Here is a 17585-nt window from a genome sequence, read left to right as displayed (position 1 = left end):
TCCTTCCGTCGGTGACAGCAATGACATCCGTCGGTGAAAACCATACCGACGGAACACGTCCGTCGGTATAACAGTCGTCGGTAAATCCCATTTCCGTCGCTAATTCTGTCGCAAATAAAAAAACACCCACCGACGGACACACCGACGGTCTTATAGACGGATACGCGCGCGCCAAAAAAAACGTTTCCCGCGGGAACATTACCGACAGAATAAATCCGTCTGAAATTTCAAGGGTAATTACCGACGGCATTACCGACGGAAAGTCCGTCGGTAATTATGGCATGGCTGGTAATTTTGTTGCAACTCTCTGTGTAATACCGACGGATAATATCCGTCGGTAATTATGGCATGGCTGGTAATTTTGTTGCAACTCTCTGTGTAATACCGACGGATATTATCCGTCGGTAATGCCGTCGGTATTTAATTGCCGACGGATAATATCCGTCGGCGATTCTGTCGGTAATGATGGTAATTGTTCGGAAACTCTCTGTTAAATACTGACGGATATATCCGTCGGTTGGTATTTAAAATATATATAAAAAATAATTTATTAATTGTAAAAAACCTTAATAAACAAATAAAAATGTATTAAACATTAAAAATGTAAAAGTAATGTTAAATAATATTCATTACAAATTTAATGTGTTTAAAAAACAAAATTAAACTAGAATAGCGGCGGAGCTGGAGGAGGAGGCGGAGGAGGAGGAGGCTGGTTGTTCCCGGGACCATACGGCCAAAAAGAAGCTGCACAAGTATCGTCACCCATCTTTGATCTCATCTCCATGACTATTTGACGGAGCTCATCATAATTCGTCGAGAGTTGTTGATATTGTTGTTTCAACGCAATGAACTCCTCAGACTGGGTGTTCGTTACTGATGGAGAGCTTCCAAAAGTTGAGATACTACGAGTCGAACGCAAGTTTTCAGCCGTAGTGTTGGAGAGCCCGTAGACCCTATTTTTATCGGGTCCACCAGACGATCCCACCTTCATCCACAAATCTGGATCGAAATCTGGATGGGTCGACGGATTGTCCCCATATCTCTCCCTCAACCGGCTATTATAGGTCTCCTGAAAATTCCATCGGTAAAAAAATCATCAAATGCAATTCAAGATGCAATTCAAGAAAATAATAACTTAAAAAATAAAATGAATGAACAAACATACTACGAACTGCTGAGCACGGTTGTCCACGAACTGCTGCACCCCCTTTTGGCGGTCTTGACTCCGCACATGCGTCTCTAGAAACAGCTCCATTGGACTCGGTTCACGTCCAAGAGACGCAGCCTGTAAGGAAAAAATAGGTTGAAAGTTAAATATATTATAAGGAACGACAAATTAATTAACGATATATTTCATTAAAATTAATCTTACCATCCGCTTTGCATGTGCGCTGAATGGGATGGATCCGCCAGTGTGCGTGGTCACCGAACCATGAATTTGCCGGTTCCGGTTGTCGGCGTCGGACTGTGAGCGCCGTGAGAACCGCTCTGAGGTCACGTGCTCAATATATGCCGTCCATATTTCTCCCGAGATGAATGGCGGTTTGAATTCCTGCCAAACCGCCACCTCATTCCATCCTTCAAGAACGTTATCCCTCGCATGTCTTTTTGATTTTTTTTGGGTGTCATACCAAAAATCACGCAACCTACTTCCATAGTAACAAATTAGAATTTAAAACATAAAATTATAAAACAAAAATAAATATTATTTTCGATGTTACCTAGTTGCCGCGTGATTCTCCCATACCCTCCTCACAACATTGTTGTCCGCCCTATCCCACTCAAATTTGTTCTGTGTATATAAATAATTCATATAAAATAAAAATAGTACAAGATATAAAATTATAAAAATCATTTATTAAAAATAAGCTGGAAATTAAAAATTAACACCGACCTGAAATCGCTTAAATCATGCATCGATATTAGGTTTCCACTCAGGATGTTTGGAAACCTAGCTCCATTGAAACAATGGAATCTCCATCGACGATTTAAACGCCAATGTTATAGTCCTTGCAGCCTCAATGTTTGTGAACCTGAAATTAAATAAAAGTAGTAATTAATATTAATTAGTTGTTCATAAATTATGTTATAAGTATATAAAAAAAAAACTAAAACCTAAACAAACTTACATTGAGAGGTTATCCTTCCATTGTGCCTGGTACTTGCGGGTGAATTGACCCCGCTGTGAAGGCACACCGCTTCTGCGCTGTGAAACCGCGCTAGAAGAGGCAGCATCACAAGTTGGCGTAGATTCCTCGCCGTGATTAGCACCTAAGGATACGTCCTCCTCGTTGCTAGAAGAACTAGCTGCAACCGTCTTCTAACGACGTGCTGTAGATTTCATTCTACGCATCTACACAAATGTATACGAATAATTACATAATTAACTTTGATTATTTAAAAAAAATTCGACGGAGTCTCCCCTGTACTGGGGGGTCCCAAGTTGTCGACAAAATCATATTACACTTCCAATTTTATTTCACATCCCGATCCAATCATCCTGGATCTCAACCCAACTCATCATCATCAACACAACATTTTATTCAATAACATCATATAGAATTACAACTATGAACATTCATTGTTAAATTGGTACTTAGAGTTACAAACATTAGATTAAAGTCATACATTCAAATTTACGGATTAATATTATATTTTTAACATAAATTCAATAATAACAATTATAGCAATACAAAAAATAATATCCTAAATTAAGATAAACTAATTAAATGCAATTCTATATATATAAATTAACATTTTTAACATAAATTCAACAATAACAATTATAGCAATACAAAAAATAATATCCTAAATTAAGATAAACTAATTAAATGCAATTCTATATATATAAATTAACATTTTTAAAATAAATCAACAATAACAATTATATATATAAATTAACATTTTTAACATAAATTCAACAATAACAATTATAGCAATACAAACAATAATATCATAAATTAAGATAAACTAATTAAATGCAATTCTATATATATAAATTAACATTTTTAAAATAAATCAACAATAACAATTATAGCAATACAAACAATAATATCAAAACTAAAAAACTAAAATTAATAAATAAAATTAAAAAACTAAAAAACACTACACAACACACAACATAAACACAAAACAAACAATACACAAAACTAAAAAACATTATATCAATTCAAAATAAATTTGGGAATAAAAAATGCTTACCTTAATAATGTGTTGAATTTAAGATTTTATCTACAAACAATATACAAAACAAAGAACACCAAAAAAAATAATCATAATTAAAATAAAAAAAATACAAAGATAAAGAAAAAAAAATACATAACTTTTAAAACTACCACCAAAACAATAAAATCCTTCTAAAAGCTAAATATAAACAAGAGAAGAAGAGAAAGGGAGAAGAGGAGAAGAGAAAGGGAGAAGAGGAGAAAATGAACAAAGTGGGGGGGGGGATGGCAGTATATAAAGCAATATTTCCGACGGAATTACCGACGGAAATTAATTGCTGTCGGTGGAATTAAATTCCGTCGGTAATTCCGTCGGAAATTAATTGAAATGCGCATCAAAAAAGTTCGAAAATCCCGCCAAACTTTTCGATCCGTCGGCACCTCCGTCGGAAATTCCGTCGGTAATGGTGCAGACAGACACGTGTCAGACATGCGTGATCCGTCGGTATTTTACGTCGGAAATTCCATCGATAATGGTGCAGACGGACACGTGTCAGACATGCGTTAGCCGTCGGTGAGTCCGTCGGTAATAGACATCGGCAATACTGTCGGTATTCGTGCAGACAGACACGTGTCAGACATGCGTGCGACAATCCGTCGGTGTTGACGTCGGAAAAGCCGTCGGAAATCCGTTGGTGAATATGGCAAAATCCCGTAATTTTTTTGCAACTCTCTGTGAAATACCGACGGAATATAACCGTCAGTATATCCGTCGGTGATAAGGTAAATTTTTCTTATTTTTTTTTTATGTAACCCTCTCAAAAAATCTTGAATTGCAATCTTACAGCACACACAACACAATAACAAAGGCTGACCCTTAAAGAAGAATAAATATTTCATGTTTCAAATTATTACATTATAAAAATAAGGCTTTATAACATGTTTAGTTAGTCAGAATTTTCATCTTCGTCCTCTATTGAATTGTTATCATCAGCTTCATCGCACTCTTCAATTTCATTATCATCTTCTTCAACAACATTCTTTTTTCCACTAGTAGAGCTCAGAACAACATTCAACTCCTCTGCGTCAACATCAACAAGACTATCGTTGAAAACACGAAAATTCAAATTTTCTTCTAAGTCAATCGACGGAGCAACTCGGTATGGTTCAACCAACTCACTAGCTTGAAAGACTTCATCTATTACACTTGTGTCTTCGTTCTCATCCTGAACAACCTCGACACGACCCTTGGGTTTTGTTTTTAAAACGGATAACCAATCAACTCTTGATCGGTCCTTCTAAAGGAAGGGGTGTATGTGTAATAAACTTGTTGGCATTGCTTTGCGAAAACAAAGACGTCGTTTACGTTGCGGTGTCTAGCTTTTGAATTGATTTCAACGAGACCATAGTGAGGATCTACTCTGATTTCTCTGTCAGTTGTGTCATACCAATAGCATTTGAATAAAAACACTCTATTTTGCTCGCTATGATATTGCAGTTCGATGACCTCTTCCAATCTACCGTAGTAGTCAACTTCAAACTCACTAGAAGTCGATTCCTTAATACAAACACCGCTGTTGTATGTCTTTCTTTCATACCCATATTCTTCAGTATGAAAGACATATCAATTGACAAAATATCCATTATAGCACTTGACTTTTCTTTCAGGGCCCAGACATAGTAAAGACAGTGAAATAGCAGTACTACCTCCCATTTGATAAACCTAGCTTGTAAATTAAATACAACAATAATCAATGAACGGATATTATGTAACATTGACTACAATTAATTACATTGCAAGAGATAATGAGTTTGTGATAGGACTTACATGTGTTCTAAACCATGTGGCAAATTGTTCATCTTGTAATTGAAAGATCTGGGATTCGGTCAGCTGTGAGTTATTGGACAGTAAGTATCGTCGATGTTGCCTGCAAGGTTGTTCCAAATTATATGAGTGTATGGTATCACAAAACATAAATAGTACACTCTTGACAAAGTTTAAGTCGAACATCTACTTACTTAATAAAAGGTCTCAGCTCATCACAGTTAAATAGGACATAATTGTGTGCTTGTCTGAACTCTATTTCAGACAAATATCTTCCCCTCACGGTATTTTTAGGTGTGGGTCGTCCAGGATTGGAGAATATTGACAAGTTCCCACTTGAATGCACTTCACCACCATCATCATGCCGTGGAACACGGTTTATCCTCGTTCTCAAATGAGGTTCGAAATAGTATGAGATAAATGTTGAGATCTCCTCAACAATATACGCCTCACATATTGACGCCTCAACATGCGCCTTGTTCTTAACCTTTTTTTTAAGATTGAACAAGTACCTGCATATATATATTAATAAAAAATTATCAATTAAAAACATTAAAATAAAAACAAAAACATTTAATTATAAATGTCATAGCAACTGTAATATCTAACCTCTCGAATGGATACATCCATCTGTACTGGACCGGTCCTCCAACTTTTACCACAAATGGTAAATGTACGGGTAGATGCTCCATTGAGTCAAAAAATGATGGAGGGAATATCATCTCAATTTTGCATATTGTCTCAACGATATTCTTTTCAAGCCTTTCGATGTGATCAACATTCAACTTGGTGGAGCATATGTCTCTGAAGAAATGATTAATCTCCGTTAGTGCATCCCATATCCCCTTTGGCAACAAATCACGAAAAGCTAATGAGATGAGTGTTTGCATAAACACATGGCAGTCATGACTCTTCATTCCATATAATCTGCATTCCTCCGTATTAACCAGCCTTGATATGTTCGAGGCATGTCCATCGGGGAAACGCAGACTCTTAAGCCATTTGTAGACTAGTAGTTGTGCGTTTTTCTCTAGCAGGAAGCTTGCTCTTGGTTTTGCGACCCGTGACCCATCACAAACCAACTCCATATTTTTACGGTTACAGAACAACGCTACATCCAATCTAGCCTTGATGTTGTCCTTTGTCTTCCCTGTTGTAACCCATTTTTGGGTCCCCACAAATAAAATAAAAAGAAAAAGAAAAAGAAAACACTGTTCATCTCTCTCTCTCTCTCCCCACACTGCCTAAAGCCACACGCCCCTTAAAACATGGAACAGTGGCCGAACCTAAAGCCCCACGCCCCTTGTCTGGCCGACCAACCGCCGCTTGCCCTGCTCCCATGCACAACAGCAGCCCGCTCCCCCTTTCGCCTATAAATACTTCCCTTAGCAGCTGCAACAAAGGGGGAGGTTTTTTTTGGATGGGGAAGGACGAGAGGTAGAGTTTTTAGAACTAGAGAGAGGGCTGGAAACTAAAAGAAGGGGAAAGTTTTTTTGAACGAAAGAGAGGGGAACAGGAAAGAAACAAAGGAAACAAAGAGGCCAAGCAACGCTGAAACGGTAGAGGGGAGGAAGAGCAGCCGCAGTGCCATCGTCAGCTCATCATCTCCTTCATCCCGCAGCCACACCAGGAGGAAGAGCAGCCACAGCAACGCCAGGAGGAAGAGCAGCTAGCAGCACCACCTCTGCTGAACCATGGCCAGCACCAACAGCAACCAGGAACGAGCCAAGCCACTCGCCCAGCTGTAGCCTCCTCCGCAGCCATATCCTTCCTCAGCCACAGTGAGGGAACCAGCAGAAGCTGCACCTTAGCAGAAGCCATCCTTCCTTTCCAGCAACACGAGAACAGAGGGAGTTTCTTTCCTTCATCCTTTTCGTTACTGTGAGAAAGGAAAACAGAACGGAGGAGAGGGAGAGAAGAGAAACGGAAGCAAAACCAACCGGAAAGAACAGAGACGCAAGAGAGCAGAAGGCAAGCATAGACAGTGAGGACTGAAGAAACCGGTTTCGCCAGCAGACCAGGAGAGGGTATTAGGCGAAGCAACAGCCCACAGGAAAACAGAGGGAAGAACGTCCAGTACACCAGCACATCACACCTGTATCATCGTCTTCTTCGTCCCCAGAGAGAGCATCGGCAAGAAGAGAAAGACAGAGACCAACACCAGTGTTACCAGCGTTCGCCATCGTCTCGAGAATCAGTGATAACCATTTGTGCGGGAGGACTGCAGCATCATCATCTTCGCCCGTCAGCTATCAGGTAAGCTTCTGCAATCTTTCCACTTTTGCAAATTTAATTACCCGGTTACTGTGCATGTGCACAGTAACCGACTAATTAATTAACGGGTTACTGTTTCAACCAAAAAAAATAAAAATTAACGGGTTACTGTTCACCTGTACAGTGAACAGTAACCAGTCATGTGGTTTTGGGCTGGGCTGAGTCCAGCCCTGTAGAAAGTAGGCCCAATTTATTTTGGGCTGATTTCGGCCCAGTTTCCTTTTGGGTCGGGTCTGGCCCGTTCGAACAAAAATTCTTCAAAAATTATTTCAAAAAATATGTGATTTTCTGTAATTTTATTACTGTATTTTGATCAATATCGGTTTGTATTTTTATACTGTAAAGATACAAATCCGGTATTAAAATACCCGGTTTTTGTCAAGTTTTCAAAAATGTTTTGTTTTCATGCATACGACCTAGTCTCTCCAATATATATATATATAAATATTATAACATCATATTTTCACACAACAAAGGAAATTTCAAAACAATATATGTATTATCATGCATTTTGGCTTTAATAACCAGTTTATTCAAGCCATGAGAACTAGGCCAATATTTCAAAAATTCTAAAAAAATCTTTTTGTCTTCTTTTAGTATTTGGGATTACGAATTTATACGTAAAACGTATTCCTGATATTAAAAATATGGGTTTTTTTTACATAGATATTAGAACGGTTAGGTTTTACTCGATAAGATAAGGACCTCCTTATTGAGGAGAACTTTTCTTGAGCCATAGACGGACCAACAATTAGGAAACACAACGAGACCTTGAATTTTATCAGACAAATAAACAATGCAGCTTACCTTAGGTAGGGCGTATTTGGGGTGCTAATACCTTCCCTTTACGCAACCAGTCCCCGTACCCAATCTCTGAGACCAGTTAGGGTTCCTAGTGACCAAAATACTAGGTGGCGACTCCCATTCCATTTTTCTACCAACCAAAGACAATATTTTCTTGTCTCCCCACATTTGCCGGATAGATACCATACACATTTCCTAGATTTTAAAAGTGGAATACTCGCCGCGACGCCGCGCACCCGCGACAGAATGACGACTCCACTGGGGACCTTGTGGACTAAGCTTTGTTTTTGTCTGATTTGTTTTTTTGTTTTCGTGTGTTTTTAATATACCTTTCCTTTTGTTATCTGCTATATGCTTTAAATATTTTTACACATATTGTTCATGCATTTGTATAGAACTGTCTCATGCATCTTATAGAACTGTCACATGCATCACATACTTTGATTTTGAGAAGCACACACAAGCTTTAAGTTAGGTGGGGGATTAGCGATCTGCCCTATGACTATTGGTCAGGGTTCAGATGCGTGAAACACCCAACTCATATCTGAGTGCCTGCTTGGTAATGGTGGGTATACGTACCTTAACTGTTCCTTGCAACGCCCCCATACTGTCTTTACGAAGAACGTCACGGGGCAGATATGAGACCCTTTCAAGACCAGATAGCAAACCTACCCATTCTCACTTAATAAATAGAGCTTGTCCTTAGGATATGTATCTTACCTTCTTTTGCATCAAGATTAATAATGTTAAATTCATCAAACCAGGTCTTTTTTTGAGCAGAAGTCATGACTAAATGCATCATATTTTCATCACGCATTTGTTTATAATTTATCATATGCACCAGATCGTGAAACATAGGTCCCACATCCAAAGTCCACCACACCCGGTTTAGAACAAGGATGGAGAACGAAGAAAGAGCCCACTTAGAATCACATTATCAAACCGAGTTAGAATCCATAAAAAATGAAGTTGCTCGGCTGACCGACCTACTCGAGCAACTTTTGAGAGCTAAGAATGGGGAAGGAACATCTGCACAACTGCCTCCAGAAGCACCAGCAGCTCACATCCCTCAAACATCTCAAAACCAGGGGGCAAACTTGGCCAATGAACAACACTTTGTGCCCATCACCCCTACCCAGCCAACTCATGCTCCAATCACCGTGGACTTAACAACGGAGGGAATCCCGGATAATAGATCTCCTGGTTTGATGGACCAAGACAAGCTGTTTGCTTTGGAAGAAAGATTACGGGCAATTGAGGGTAATGATTGGTTTGACCCTATGCGAGCAGCCAAAGTATGTTTAGTACCAAACATCGTGGTGCCAAAAGATTTTAGGATACCAGAGTTCATTAAGTATACTGGTTTGGAATGCCCAAACACTCATCTTCGATCATACTGCAATAAAATGGCAGAAGTAATCCGCGATGATAAAATGCTAATTTATTTCTTTCAAGATAGCCTCGCAGGATCCGCTTTGAGTTGGTATATGAGGTTAGACAGTGTCAGGATCAGGAGCTGGAGAGACTTGGTGGAGGCTTTCCTTAAGCAGTACAAGTTTAACATGGAAATCGCTCCTAATCGAACAAGTCTAATGTTAATGGAGAAAAGGAGCCAAGAGTCGGTAAGGGCCTATGCGCAAAGGTGGAGGGATGAGGCAATGCATGTCCAACCCCCTTTGATAGAAACGAAGATGGTGACCTTGTTTGCCAATACCTTCAAAGCACCATATTATGAGCACCTAATGGGTAGCTCATCTCAGCATTTCTACGACGCGGTACGTATAGCTGAAAGAATAGAGCAAGGGATTAAAGTTGGACGTATAGCTGAGCCATTGGAGACGAAGGGTTTTATTGGAAGAAGAATGGAAGGTCACAGTTACGACTTCGAAGGTGGGTCCAAGGGCAAGATAGTGGATTCACTTAACCCACAAATACCTACCTCTTATGTTGCTCACATAAACTTTAACAAACCTTTTTCCTATAATCGAGCAAATAATCAGTCAAACAACCAAAACAACTACCAAAGACCAAACACAAGATACATCTCAGAACAACTACCGCCATTACTCATGCCTTTGAAGGACGTGTATGCCAAACTATTAAGCATTGGACAAATAGCTCCTATCCCCACACCACCACTGCAACCACCATTCCCAATTTGGTACAAGCCCGAGTTGACTTGCGAGTACCATGCTGGTAATCCCGGGCATAGGATTGAAACCTGCTACGCTTTCAAGAGGAAGTTGTTGGAGCTTATTAAGATAGGATGGGTATCATTCGAAGACAAACCCAATGTTAATTCAAATTCATTGCCTAGTCATACCGCAAGATAAAGGGTTGAAAAACCTCGCTCAAGAATTGTCAATGATGAAGAAGGTGAGATTGAAGTAGATGACAAGAAAATACAGGTGGGGAAGGAAGATGAAGCACTGCCACAACTAACTGTCCAGATACTAGAAAAAGTCTCAGCCAAGACCTTTGGGCGCAAGTTGGCTCAGGGTGAGAAGTTTCAGAACGGGGTGACCCAAAAAGCTCTAGTAGTTTTTCAAAATGTAAACCAACTTTGTTTGCCTTAGCATGCTTTTGTCATTGCTTTTGGTTTGCTTTTATTTTCTCTAGTTGACAATCAAGGCTCATGATGTCAGCTAGATTTTGTGTTTGTCTTTGAGCCTATCTTTTCTTTAAATAAATGACAAGATCATGCACTTTTTAAACAAGGTTGATTACAAGGAATGTATCATAAAACGGTTAAAAATGAAATTTAAGAAAACAAACCAAAGTTAACCCTGAAGTACAACCCTGCCTTTGGATAGCATAATGAATTGATCAATCACCTGTAAGTTTCTTTCAAGATAAAAACAAAGTTTATCAATCCTAACAATGTGCATTTTGAAATGAGAAAAATTCATTATCCCTTCACTCTCTAAAGAGTATATCGTTGGTGGTCCCGTTTGAGCCGAAATGATTTTCTTCTTTATAAAAACATGGAATAGGATCACACCCCACACTGGGGGCAATAAAAGATATTTCATGAAAAGTTTTACGTGATTTTAAAACGGGATGAGAGCCCATAGATTTGGAAAAGATAAGTTAAAGCATTTGACAAAAGCATGACAAAAAAGGCAATGACAAGTCATACATTTTGAAAAAGCTACTTGTAAAAAGTCGAAGACTTCTTCTCAAAGATATGATAGGTAAAAGGAGGCAGCACGAGAAATGAATCTAGCATACGACTTCAAAAGCAAGCTCATGTCAAGGGAGAGTGGTGGGACCTATGTTTCAAAACCAGGTAAGAATGCATGCATGACATCTAATCATAAATCATTGCATATATGTTTTTGAATTGTTACAGGAGGAATCCTTAATTCAACAAGATTGTGGATGAAGAAAGGATCATTGAGTTGATGATAACAAAGAATCACGGTTTTGATTTTGGAACAACAATAAAGTGAGGAGAACCTATTAGGAAATTTTTAAAAGAAAACAAAAAGTTCAAACCCTGCCATCAGGAAGAAGGACACCGAGTTCAGTTTTGGTTAAAGGGAATCACTAGGTGGGATTCCAGGTTGACCGAGCTACAAATATAGTTTTTGGTTTTGCTTAAAGGAGGTCGCCAGAAGAGATCTCATATTTCAGTTTTGGTTAAAGGAGGTCGCCAGAAGGGATCTCATATTTCGGATTTGATTAAAGGAGATCGCCAGAAGGGGCCTCATATTTCAGCTTTTTGTCAAAGGAGGTTGCCAGAAGGGATCTCATATTTCAGCTCTGGTTAGAGGGAATCGTCAGATGTGATTCCAGGTTGACCGAGCTACAAATATAGTTTTTTGGTTTTGCTTAAAGGAGATCGCCAGAAGGGATCTCATGTTTTAGATTTGGTTAAAGGAGGTCGCCAGAAGGGATCTTATATTTCAGATTTGGTTAAAGGAGGTCGCCAGAAGGGATCTCATATTTCAGCTTTGGTTAAAGGGAATCGCCAGATGGGATTCCAGGTTGACCGGGCTACAAACATAGATTTTTTGGTTCTGGTTAAAGGGGATCGCCAGATGGGATCTCAGGTTAGCCCAACCACACACAGAATAATGGTTCTGGTTAAAGGGGATCGCCAGATGGGATCTCAGGTTAGCCCAACCACACACAGGATTTTGGTTCTGGTTAAAGGGGATCGCCAGATGGGATCTCAGGTTAGCCCAACCACACACAGGATTTTGGTTCTGGTTAAAGGGGATCGCCAGATGGGATCTCAGGTTAGCCCAACCACACACACAGGATTTTGGTTCTGGTTAAAGGGGATCGCAAGATGGGATCTCAGGTTAGCCCAACCACACACAAGATATTGGTTCTGGTTAAAGGGGATCGCCAGATGGGATCTCAGGTTAGCCCAACCACACACAGAATAATGGTTCTGGTTAAAGGGGATCGCCAGATGGGATCTCAGGTTAACCCAACCACACATAAAATAATGGTTCTGGTTAAAGGGGATCGCCGGAACGGATCTCAGGTTAGCCCAACCGTAACATCGATATTAGTTAAGGGAAATCGCCAGATGGGATTTCAGTTTGGCCAAACTACAAATATGGATCTTTAGTTAAAAGAGATCGCCAGAAGGGATCTCAGATGGAATGCCAGGTTAATCTAATCCAAGTTAGAAGTCAGAGGATCGCCAGATTGGGATCTCAAGATGACAAAGTTTTGATCGTTGTTTCGGGTCGAAGCGGAATTGTTGTAAATACAAAGTTTCAGGTCAATCAAGATCAGTTACGGTAATTCAGTTTTGTTTATCTTTATAAAACTTACTGTGCAAAATCCCTGCTCCGTAAGTATTATAAAGAGGGGGCATCTGTTGTAACCCATTTTTGGGTCCCCACAAATAAAAGAAAAAGAAAAAGAAAAAAAAGAACACTGTTCATCTCTCTCTCTCTGTCCCCACACTGCCTAAAGCCACACGCCCCTTAAAACATGGAACAGTGGCCGAACCTAAAGCCCCACGCCCCTTGTCTGGCCGACCAACCACCGCTTGCCCTGCTCCCATGCACAACAGCAGCCCGCTCCCCCCTTCGCCTATAAATACTTCCCTTAGCAGCTGCAACAAAGGGGGAGGTTTTTTTTGGATGGGGAAGGACGAGAGGTAGAGTTTTTAGAACTAAAGAGAGGGCTGGAAACTAAAAGAAGGGGAAAGTTTTTTTGAACGAAAGAGAGGGGAACAGGAAAGAAACAAAGGAAACAAAGAGGCCAAGCAACGCTGAAACGGCAGAGGGGAGGAAGAGCAGCCGCAGTGCCATCGTCAGCTCATCATCTCCTTCATCCCGCAGCCACACCAGGAGGGAGAGCAGCCACAGCAACGCCAGGAGGAAGAGCAGCTAGCAGCACCACCTCTGCTGAACCATGGCCAGCACCAACAGCAACCAGGAACGAGCCAAGCCACTCGCCCAGCTGTAGCCTCCTCCGCAGCCATATCCTTCCTCAGCCACAGTGAGGGAACCAGCAGAAGCTGCACCTTAGCAGAAGCCATCCTTCCTTTCCAGCAACACGAGAACAGAGGGAGTTTCTTTCCTTCATCCTTTTCGTTACTGTGAGAAAGGAAAACAGAACGGAGGAGAGGGAAAGAAGAGAAACGGAAGCAAAACCAACCGGAAAGAACAGAGACGCAAGAGAGCAGAAGGCAAGCATAGACAGTGAGGACTGAAGAAACCGATTTCGCCAGCAGACCAGGAGAGGGTATTAGGCGAAGCAACAGCCCACAGGAAAACAGAGGGAAGAACGTCCAGTACACCAGCACATCACACCTGTATCATCGTCTTCTTCGTCCCCAGAGAGAGCATCGGCAAGAAGAGAAAGACAGAGACCAACACCAGTGTTACCAGCGTTCGCCATCGTCTCGAGAATCAGTGATAACCGTTTGTGCGGGAGGACTGCAGCATCATCATCTTCGCCCGTCAGCTATCAGGTAAGCTTCTGCAATCTTTCCACTTTTGCAAATTTAATTACCCGGTTACTGTGCATGTGCACAGTAACCGGCTAATTAATTAACGGGTTACTGTTTCAACCAAAAAAAATAAAAATTAACGGGTTACTGTTCACCTGTACAGTGAACAGTAACCAGTCATGTGGTTTTGGGCTGGGCTGAGTCCAGCCCTGTAGAAAGTAGGCCCAATTTATTTTGGGCTGATTTCGGCCCAGTTTCCTTTTGGGCCGGGTCTGGCCCGTTCGAACAAAAATTCTTCAAAAATTATTTCAAAAAATATGTGATTTTCTGTAATTTTATTACTGTATTTTGATCAATATCGGTTTGTATTTTTATACTGTAAAGATATAAATCCGGTATTAAAATACCCGGTTTTTGTCAAGTTTTCAAAAATGTTTTGTTTTCATGCATACGGCCTAGTCTCTCCAATATATATATATATATATAAATATTATATCATATTTTCACACAACAAAGGAAATTTCAAAACAATATATGTATTATCATACATTTTGGCTTTAATAACCAGTTTATTCAAGCCATGAGAACTAGGCCAATATTTCAAAAATTCTAAAAAAATCTTTTTGTCTTCTTTTAGTATTTGGGATTACGAATTTATACGTAAAACGTATTCCTGATATTAAAAATATGGGTTTTTTTACATAGACATTAGAACGGTTAGGTTTTACCCGATAAGATAAGGACCTCCTTATTGAGGAGAACTTTTCTTGAGCCATAGACGGACCAACAATTAGGAAACACAACGAGACCTTGAATTTTATCAGACAAATAAACAATGCAGCTTACCTTAGGTAGGGCGTATTTGGGGTGCTAATACCTTCCCTTTACGCAACCAGTCCCCGTACCCAATCTCTGAGACCAGTTAGGGTTCCTAGTGACCAAAATACTAGGTGGCGACTCCCATTCCATTTTTCTACCAACCAAAGACAATATTTTCTTGTCTCCCCACATTTGCCGGATAGATACCATACACATTTCCTAAATTTTAAAAGTGGAATACACGCCGCGACGTCGCGCACCCGCGACATTCCCCTTCACATCCATGACGATGTTGAAAATGTTCTCAAACACGTTCTTTTCAATGTGCATGACGTCAAGGTTATGGCGGAGAAGATTGGTCTTCCAATAAGGAAGTTCCCAAAATATACTTCGCTTCACCCAATTATGGGTCAAACCAAAACCAGGAAACTTCTGCTTACCTGATTGGAGACCAAACACAATTTCACCGTACTCTGACACAACATCAAACAATTCTTCACCGGAAAGACGCGGGGGTGCAACATCATTTTCAACTCTGCCAACAAAGAAATCCTTTTTGTTCTTTCTGTACCTGTGGTTATGTGGCAAGAAACGACGGTGACAGTCAAAAAAAGAAGCTTTACCCCCATTTGTTAGCGTGAATGCCTTGTTGTTCTCCATACAATATGGACATGCTAGCTTTCCATGCGTGCTCCAACCAGAAACCATTCCATAAGCTGGGAAATCATTGATAGTCCACATCAAAGCCGCTCTCATAACAAAATTTTGTTTCCTCGAGATGTCATAAGTCAAAGCTCCAGAGGACCACAACTGCGTCAACTCATCAATCAACGGACGAAGACAAACATCTATATTCCGCCCCGGACTGCTCGGACCTGGTATGACCATGGATAAAAACATGAACTCCGGCCTCATACACATCCCCGGTGGCAAGTTATAAACCGTCAGTATGACCGGCCAACAAGAATAAGGAGCAGCAAATGACCCGAATGGGTTGAATCCGTCTGTACACAACCCAAGATGCACGTTCCTTGATTCAGCTGAAAAGGGAGGATGCATACTGTTAAAGTGTTTCCAGGCTTCACCGTCAGAAGGATGAACCATCACTCCATCAACCGCATGGTGTGATTGGTGCCATGTCATGTGCTCAGCAGTCCTTGGTGACATGAATAACCTCTGTAGTCTAGGTGTGATTGGGAAGTATCTAAGTTTTTTATATGCCATGAGAGTCTTCCCTCTACCAGTTCTGGGTTTGTAACGGGAATGCCCGCATGTCATGCACTCGGTGCTACGGTTGATAATTTACTGTGGTTCGTGCAGCCATCCCATAATGGTTCGTCAGAATCTCTCAACAGATCAAAAAACCTTGCTGCATCTGCATTAGGTTCTTCTTCTACGATTGGACATTCCCTGACATTACCTTCACTCATTCTCATTGCATCCATAACCATATTCCTGTAAGGATTACTGTTCTCATTTCCAACTTCATGCATGTTGCTAGCACTAGAAGTTGACCCAACCACCTATTCTTCCATGCTCTCATCAGGAACAAATAGTTCTCCATGAGCATACCAACACAGGTAATCTTCCATGAACCCTTTGGTTAGAAGATGCATCGTTACAACATCTTGATGCAGAAACTTTAAATTTTTACACTTCCTGCATGGACACCTAATATCGCCATCAGTAAAATTCCTCGGAATAGATGTTGCGAAATTAATAAAACCCTGGACACCGTTACAATAATCCATCCTCCGCAATCCTTGGGGTGAGTCCCGATACATCCATGACTTCTATTGAACCTCTATAAAACATAACAAAAATATTGGTTTTCCCCGACATTATCCAACAAACTAAAACAACACTTATGTTAAATATTCATTATCAATTATCAACTATCAACGTTCATACATACAAATTTATACATATATAAATTTACAGAAATCACAACTTTGAAATATAATTGATAAAAATTAAACAAGACACTTAAACAAGCTATTAATTATTTATTTCATCACAACGACACATTTAATTCGGTGTAATTCAAACAAAATTTCAACAATTTACAAACAAATATAATTTGACAAAATCTAAAACAAACTATAACAACTACAAAATTATACATTCATACTACAAGTTTCTTTGACAAATAACAATTAAACAAGTACAAACGCTAACAAAATACATATACTAAAACAATAAAATTCACAATTAAATATTAAAACTAAAAAGGATAGATTTACTTACAAAAAAATGATAAAATCTACAAGAAACGAATATTGTGACCACGTACAAGATATAAGAAACTTGAGTGCTCGTGTTGAGAATAGTGGAGAGTTTGGGATGGGTGTTTTGCTGCAGTTTTGGAGGGGAGAGGTGGGATGGGAAAGAAGAAGAAGGAGAAACAGAGGAAGAGAGTGTCGGCAGATGGGGGCATATAATGGTTTTTTTTGACGGAATCACCGATGGAATACTTCCATCGGTGATTCCGTCGGTGACAGCACCACGTCACTGTACGGCTATCTCAGTTTGAATCCCTCGGTAATTTCCGTCGGTAAAATCGCCTGACGTCACCATGTCGTTGCGTATTTCCAGACGAACTGTATACTCTGTCGGCAAAATCATCGGTATATACCGACGGAATATTTCCATCGGTATATACCGACGGAAGTACCGACGGAATAAATCCGTCGGTATATACCGACAGATTTGGAGACGGAATTATTTCCGTCGGTATATATTACCGACGGAAAAATTCCGTCGGTAATTCCGTTGC

The 17585-nt window shown here is 40.1% G+C and overlaps 1 protein-coding gene across 30 annotated transcripts in view; it reads left to right on the top strand.

Moving 5' to 3' along the window:
- Positions 1-17585, top strand: part of LOC7465998 (diacylglycerol kinase 7) — a 128348-nt gene that overhangs the window by 15167 nt on the left and 95596 nt on the right. The gene's annotated exons all lie outside the window — the stretch shown is intronic.

Source organism: Populus trichocarpa, chromosome 6, assembly GCF_000002775.5.
Source record: "Populus trichocarpa isolate Nisqually-1 chromosome 6, P.trichocarpa_v4.1, whole genome shotgun sequence".
NCBI lineage: Eukaryota > Viridiplantae > Streptophyta > Magnoliopsida > Malpighiales > Salicaceae > Populus > Populus trichocarpa.
The sequence above is the reverse complement of the archived record's forward strand: the minus strand, read 5'-3'. Positions and strand labels throughout refer to the sequence as shown.